Consider the following 8,628-nt stretch of genomic DNA (forward strand, 5'->3'; position numbering starts at 1 on the left):
CTGTTGTTTTCGGCAACAGCACCGAACTTATCCCGAAGTATTGGCTTTATCAAGCATCAGTCTTTTAACCGCCACTTACTCTCCCCGCGAATTTTGGTTTAAACCACAGCCACTACGTGGATCCCGAAGAAACCTTTACCAACTGACCAGCCATGCAAGCTATGTAACCAAGTTTTCAGTCGCGGCCAGACTGGAGGTATTGGCCACATCTTTATACCCCGGGATTGCAATAACACTAAGGCGGAGTTCTCGCCAAGGTAACATGCCCCGGGGGTATATATATATATATATATATATATATATATATATTATATATAAATATATATATATATTATATATATATATATATATATATATATATATATATTATATATATATATATATATATATATATATATATATATATATATATATTATATATGTTTGTCATTCTGTTTGTAATTTCGGACCCCATAAAGTTCTGGATCCTTATAAGTAAGCTCTGTCTGTCTGTTTTTACTTGAAAAACAATTGATTTTTACATATATGTGAAAACTTGTAAGTGAAGCATTGAATAAGAGAATCCCACTAATAAACTCAGAAAATAAATGAAAAGACGGTTTAAATCCGGGAAAGTTAGGTTAGCACATTAGTAACCAGTAACACAAAAAGTAAGTACGGTAAGTGGCGGATTTAAAGATTTTTTCTATGGTTTGTTTAAATCATTTTCCGAATGACATCTTATTCATTTTAGGGTATAGTCCAATCCTCATAATGAACATGTTCCATCGTATTTTCTATCAAATGTGTATAAATCTTACAGTGCAGTTTTGATTCATTATTCCCTATATCGAAAGTGTAGCAGATTAAAAATCATGTTTTATATGGTAACATCAAAAAGTTTAATTGAATATTATTTTTTCATGTGATTGCATTTATGGTAAATTTTAGTTTCTATTAAACTTTAAATAAACTTTTGATAAAATTGAAGGAAAATTTGTTAATTGGAAAAACATTTTATTTCCTTTTGTGTACCTAGATTGTAACTAGTTTTCTAATCTTTATATTAAACTAAAAATTAATTTCCTTTAAACTTTTGTTAGTTTAAAATGAAACTAATTCAAAATCAACATTCACACTTACATATAACCTTAATGTACCATAAACAAACTTTTCTGTGGAAGAAATGATTTATTTAAATTATATATCACTAACCAAAAAGATTGAATGAACACAACCCCACACAAAACTAGCAAATATTTTTATCACACAAAACCAGCGAAGCAGACATCAATGACAGGAATATTTAAATTGTATATAAATATGTATATGCATGTATTTGAACTTTAAGAATCAAAGTTAAATACAATATTTTCAGTTATTTCTGCACAACTGCACATTAGGGTAAGTTTTTATGAAATTTTTCATTTTAAGAATTTCAAGGTCGAATTGTTTCAAAACTTTAATTCATCGCACTTAGAGGGAAGTTTTGAAATGTTTAGAAGACCAAAATTGTGTGTTTATAATTTTAGTTAGGTTGGTCAATAACTTCCTAAGTTAATGTTTATGTATACAATGTCTTCGGTAGACTTAAAATATTTTCAGAATAATCATAAAATTGAGCAAGGTTAATATTTAGAGGGGTTTATAGAGGCGATTTTTCTTTTGATATTGAGTGAAATAAAGTTTGAAGTTTAACACAATTTATCGCCGAAAAAAATATTTGTATTCGTGGCAAATGTTTGAAATTTTTGTTTTCTGTGCCGATAACGGTGCATGCAGAAACAGGTCTTTACAATTTTTTTTCGAATTACGAACTGGAGCGTATTACTGTACTGAATAGGGGAAAAATAAAAAATAAATTTAAATAAAAGCGTCTTCAGTTTCATACCCCCGATTAAGAATCTCAAATTCCAATTTATGCAAATATATCTTAATTTTATTGGAATTAAACGAGCCCACTTTTAATAAATACATATGTGCCGTATACATTTTATAAAAAAGATACATTGATTTAGTCATTCCATTCCGTGGTCATAGATCCATAAAAGTGTATATATTCTGGGTCCTTATAAAATTCTAATACGATCTAGGCATGTTGAAAACGTGATAGAGTCCTAATATAAAGAGCAAGCGACTCTAATTTTACACAAATATTCCCTATAGACAGGATTTGTTTGGTAATAAAAATGGGCAATATTGGTCCCAATTTCTGAAGTCAAAAAATGACGTTCATTACTGGCTTTAGTTTGACTTCACTCGTTTCCATAAGCGTTTATTTCGTTCGTAGTTAGTTAGTTACTTAGTTACTTGCTTAGTTAGCTAGTTAGTTATGTAGTTAGTTAGTTAGTTAGTTAGTTAGTTAGTTAGTTAGTTAGTTAGTTAGTTATTTAATTTGTTTATTTATTTAGTTATTTAGTTATTTAGTTATTTAGTTATTTAGTTATTTAGTTATTTAGTTATTTAGTTATTTAGTTATTTAGTTATTTAGTTATTTAGTTATTTAGTTATTTAGTTATTTAGTTATTTAGTTATTTAGTTATTTAGTTATTTAGTTATTTAGTTATTTAGTTATTTAGTTATTTAGTTATTTAGTTATTTAGTTATTTAGTTATTTAGTTATTTAGTTATTTAGTAATTTATTTATTTAGTTAGTTAGTTAGTTAGTTAGTTAGTTAGTTAGTTAGATAGTTAGTTAATTGGTTAGTTAGTTAGTTAGTTAGTTAGTTAGTTAGTTAGTTAGTTAGTTAGTTAGTTAGTTAGTTAGTTAGTTAGTTAGTTAGTTGGTTGGTTGGTTGGTTGGTTAGTTAGCCAATTTCAGAAAGAAAGTTACTCATAAAATATTCCGAATGTTTGGCAGTAACTAACGACTTTATTTTATTTATTTATTTATTTTGGTAACTATTGAAGAGAAAAATGAAATGAAACAAAATTTAGAGTATGATACAAAAAAGTAGTCTAGTCTAGTAGTTTTAATACAAATTAAAGTTCGTACACCAATCAACAAAAATTAAAAAAGTTTGTTCAGACTTATAGTTTTATTACCATTATAGTAACAAACGCATTTTATTATAATAATCGTTAAACAGGTGGTACATGTTAATATTAAACAATTTACAATTTGGTTAGTAAAACTTTGTTAATAATGGTGTTTCATATCAAATTGTAACATGTAAGTTTGAAACAAATATTATAATGTTTAACACGTGACGTCACATTGCATAAAAGAAAACATTTAGGCTCAGATTTTCTACTAATACTTTCAGCATGTTTGGCAAATGATAATTCTATTCAAGGGGTCTACCGGAATGTGGTATTAAGTTTATTACTATTACTTTAAGAGAAACATTTTTATTAAAATATTCAACAATATTTTAAACCCTACACCTCTTTAGTGGGTTTATACTGATGTTTGTAATGCATAATAAAGTATATCAATCGGCTCAGAATCATTTTCTGTGTCGATTTAGAAATTTGCTACATGATATTCTATGCCAGGGACGAAGCCAGTTGAAAATGGTTAAGATCGGTCCATTATTTCCCCTAGCCCCCATACAACTGAATCCTCCAATAGAGCTTGAAAACTCTGTATTCAAACTACAGGTCGCAATTTTGGAGATAATTCAATGAACTTTGGCACATGATCTCCATACAACTGAACCACCGAATAAAGTTTTAAACTTTGTAATCAAACTACATGTCGCAATTTTGGAGATAATTTTATGAAATTTGGCACATATCGTTAGTTGATCGTTCAATTCCTACCAAATAATTGAGGTAGCAATAGAATAAAAATTGAGGTAGCAATAGAAAAAATAAAAAACTTCGACAACAAAAAATAAACTAACAAATACACACATATCCCAACGGGAAAAATGTACAGTACAGGGGCCTTACTAAAGTCATTATTCTATAGACACATGTACATCAAGTCGCCTTGAAAAATCGTTTCAATTCTACATGCTAACTCAAAAAGGCCTGTAGATGGTCTTTCGTCGAAGGCTTTTTATAAGATTTTCAGTCGAAGAATTTGTAATATGTTGTTATAAGAAATAACATTAATAATCATATTGACTTATTCATTATTACTTATAAAAATTTTATGAAGAAAATTTTCATACAAAATCCTTTGATAAACGTACATGAATCCTTTTAGTAGTGGAAATAGAGTCCTCCTAGAATATCTCTTTCGAAAAAAAAATGAGAAATTAATATCGCAACAAAGTCCTATAATTTAATTCCGCAGCTTGCGCCTTTTTTCTGAATGACGTAATTTTTTTCTGATTGTTGAAAAATATAATAACATTTATTGCCACTTAAAGAACATATTTAGTGCTACTATTTGAAGTATTCAACTGCTACATTAAAATATTTAAATACCAATGACTCTACTACTGCTATTAAAATTTTTATTTTTTGCTGCATCTATAACGACTGCTACCGAAATCTAAAGGTAGCAGTAGTAATAGTTAATGATTTGCTGCTACAACTACACAAGTAGTTATTTTTCGTTACTACAGCTACTTGTAGTCTAGTTATTTAAACACTGGTTCTATGCTAGACTTGATGACCCTCATGAATTCCATAATAATAGGTCCTCATATTTATTCAACAATAAACAGCTTAAGTATGTATATCTGAGGCAAGGTACAATTCAACTTAAATGCTTTATTTTGGTATAAAGGTATAAATTATAGTCGGCCTCGCCCGACTAAGTATAATTTCTTACTTGTTTTTATTAAAAAATAAACCACAATGTAACACTGCACAACCTGTGCACATAAATTTATTGAATCAATTAACCGATTCATTCATCCATAGCATTTTCTTTGTAACCTCTTATACATATCCATTATCAAACAGATGGTTTTATATTGATATGTTTATTCCGTTTTTAACACAGTGAAATATTGGATTAAGACCTACAAAAGTATATTTATTCTAGATCGTTTTTGGTCTAGACATATAGGTTATACTCCGGAACATATATGTTTATGTCGATGTTTGTTTCGCTTAGAAATATTGGCCCCATTAAAAAGTATTATATATATCTTCTTCGGTTTTCGGTTCTCTGTCGAACATCGAGTCGAATGAATACACCAGTTAATAGTTCAGACAATACTTGGTAACAAAAAAGAGCTAAAAATTACTTTTTTTAATTGTATACATTTTTAATTGTATACATACACATTTTCTGACTATTTTATTGTCAAATTAAGCACAAGTCTTAAAGGCTAACTTATTTCTTTTGGTTTTTTCTATAAAATGTCTAATAAGAAAAGTGTACAAATTAAGAATACAGTAAAAAGAGATAATTAAAAAATTATATATGGAAAACCATAGTAATTAACCTTTTCTTTTAAACGTCAGTTTAGTTTCCATCTAATGTCTAAATTGGTAATATTTATTTTTTTTTTTTTTGATATTATCTATTTAAAAGGACAAAAGCCAGTATAACAAGTTAGAAGGTATAGTAGAGCATGACTGTCTATAAGACACCCTTCATTATTTACTCATAACTAATATCGTTTTATAATAGAGCATTAATAAAAAATGTTTAGCTATTAAGAAAAGTTCGGACTGATTCTTATACAATTTAGTGGCGGGATTATGTAAAAGTTCATTGTGCCAAACCACATCGTTACACTTTATCTGTTTGTAACAGTTTTTGTCCCTGGTAAAAGATGTCGAAGTGCTTTACATGAACATCTGCCGTGTGGGCCATACTTCATTATGGAACTTTTCCAACTACTAGAGAGCTGGCTAGATGGCTCATCACCGCCCCTTTGTGTTTCCTACACGCAAATGTCAATTTTTGTACATAGTACTCGATCTATTCAATTTTTGACAATTGCTGCTCATTTCCGTCTTCAACCAGAACGAACTTATCCCAAATCATTATTTCGGAATAAGTACGGTGCTTCGGAATAGAATCGCAAATTTGAATTTGAATGAATTTGGATTCCCCTAAAGGGAATACACCAATAAACGAAACAAAACAATGTTTAAAACTCTGCTCTTCGATCTACCGGTTTCCGTGGTACCAGATTATGTAGTTCTCTAGATCGACCCCATTCTTTCCAAGGAAAGATCAAGGATACATTTGATCATCACCATTTTATAGTCCCCCTAGAGGTATTGGTAACACCTGTTTTCCCCGAGTTGCAATCACACCAAAATTGGGACTTTTATCTAGATAACATGGCCCCTAGGGGACATTCCTGTTCCATGCAGTTTGGTAAAAAATTTACATGTACGGACAGACAAATAGCAAAAACGATTCAGAAAATTATTCTATGCCGATTGGTATAACAACTGTATATGTATATAGGAATAGTATTATTGTGCGTTACAAACATTAGCACAAACGCAATATACCAATGCAAACTTATTTTTAAACTCTTTTTTAGTTATCTATTTTTTATGTTCTTTTCTTTGTTGCATTTCTTTTAGCTCTCCGATGAAGGTTGTATACTCCAACATCTTCCAATATATAATATGTGTATCGTTTGAAACATATTACAATCTCAATAAAACAATTATGGTTGTAGAAAAGGAAACTTGGAGATTTTAAAAAATATTATAAATTTGATATAATACCATCGACAGAGGTGAGTTTTATTCAAAGAAAAAGTATCTTTAACATGTTAACTACAAATTTATGTTATTATTATATTTTAGGCAATTGTGCTGAAATCGTTATTAGAATCATGAATTTTATTTACAAAGGCACTGCTATCTAATGGACACATTTGGGACGAGGAGTAAAAATTTAGATAATCCTAATAAGTTATATTAAGTACATTTAAATGATCAATTTGAAATGGGTTAACTATGCCTTCGATATCCACTGTATACATTTACTTCTTGGTGATACGTTTTGTAGTTTGATGTCGACCATTATTTTGTATTGGCTCTCAGGCTCTGTTGCGCATTACTTAATATTAAAATAAACGTTTTTAATAAAAATTTGTTACATAAAGTTACAAGAACACGAACAACTACATAAGTACATATTTATAAACATGTTTTTAAGAAACTAAAACACAAAATGATCTCTTAAATTATAGACAAATATTTTTTAAAGATACTTATATATAATATTTGAAACTTTTTATTCCGTCCTTATTTTCATTTATTTTGTTTTAGAAAGAAAATTGTGTAAATTAATACATAATTATGTATGCGTGTATATAAATACATTCTGTAAATATATTATTAGACTTCTTTAAGTGTTTTAAACGTTTATAAAGTTGTACTAAATAAATTAAAATATTTATCTAATTTTTTTATTTCATAAGATATTTCATGTTTTTGGTGATCGCAAAATACATTAAGGTAAGTGATGAGAAAAACAGTAAGTATAGTAGAGCTTGGTCGACCATTTAAAATCCTACACAAGTTAGAATGTGATTTAAATTTCGCAAAAGAAAATTTTTAAGTTAAATGCTTTCGATATATTTAAGTATTTTATTGGTGAAAAACTAATTTTCTAAATTATATAGGAATTGAGGGAAAATGTCTTCGGACCCTCAAAAATATTTGGTGAATGGATCTACATTAACATAAAATGAATTTATCCTGAATTAATTGAACTCGTTTTCTGAAAGGGGTCTTTGTATGAGGGATACAAAATTTGTCAAAATTGTCATCAACACAAGTACAAAACTAAGTTGTACCGCTTTATGTTGAGATACTTGTAAGTTAAACATAATTATGAGCTCAAAAGCCCTATTCGAAAAGTTCAGATGGATATGAGCTAATAATAATGAACCAATTTTAACATTTTTAATAGTTACGTTCCACAAATATTTCTTATATATAAGGTTTGTTTGGTATTGAAAGTGGGCAACATCACTTCACGTTTTCGCATATCTCCCACACTAATAGTTTTCACAGGCATAACTGTTTTAAAAGTGCGAATATAGCGATGAAAATAAGACATAAATAAGTTTAATATTGGCTTTATGAGGACATTACTATAATTAACCTCCTCATATGTATAAGATCCCTTCCAAAAAAAATATTTTAACGCCCATTATTATATAAGGATGAAATTCGACATAAGCAAGATTCGTACGAGATAAAATCTCTCAAACTAATTTTATAAGGATCGATCTACAAATAAATCTACTCTACATATAAAGCCCGCCTCAGAAAATAACTTTAACGCTCATTACTAAATTCAACATACGAATACAAACAGATGCTGAATTCTGCATAAGTAAATTTCCTACTAGTGAAAATCACTCTACCGAATTTTATAAGAATCGGTCCATAATAGACCCTACCCGTCATATAAGCTCCCCTTTAGAAAATAACTTTAGCGTACTGGTTTTAATGCGAGTTTAGAAATTATATTAAATTATATAAAAATATAAAACTTTTAATAACAAATCATTTGCATCGAATTTTTTTGCAATGCTATATTTTTGAATATAAATATTATTTAAAAAGAGGATATATTTGAAGGTTTAGACCCTTTACATATGACCAATATAAACGATCTTCATAAAAAGGAGAAGACGAGTTCGTATCTATAAAATGTAACTTTATCAAATTTCTTCGTTATACCCTTATGTTAAGCCAGTGTTTTTTTTAAGGCGCATCTGATATAAGCGGACATGCATATTTATATTTGACATATAT

At 28.6% G+C, this 8,628-nt stretch overlaps 1 long non-coding RNA gene across 1 annotated transcript; it reads left to right on the forward strand.

Annotated features, from left to right (window-relative positions):
- The first annotated feature begins 782 nt into the window (after positions 1-782).
- Positions 783-7,251, forward strand: LOC124420362. The gene is made up of 3 exons (XR_006941147.1): positions 783-866; positions 6,433-6,590; positions 6,661-7,251. It is a non-coding gene; the product is annotated as an uncharacterized LOC124420362 (long non-coding RNA).
- Positions 7,252-8,628: the final 1,377 nt, after the last annotated feature.

The sequence above is a fragment of the Lucilia cuprina genome, chromosome 5, assembly GCF_022045245.1.
Source record: "Lucilia cuprina isolate Lc7/37 chromosome 5, ASM2204524v1, whole genome shotgun sequence".
Classification (NCBI taxonomy): domain Eukaryota; kingdom Metazoa; phylum Arthropoda; class Insecta; order Diptera; family Calliphoridae; genus Lucilia; species Lucilia cuprina.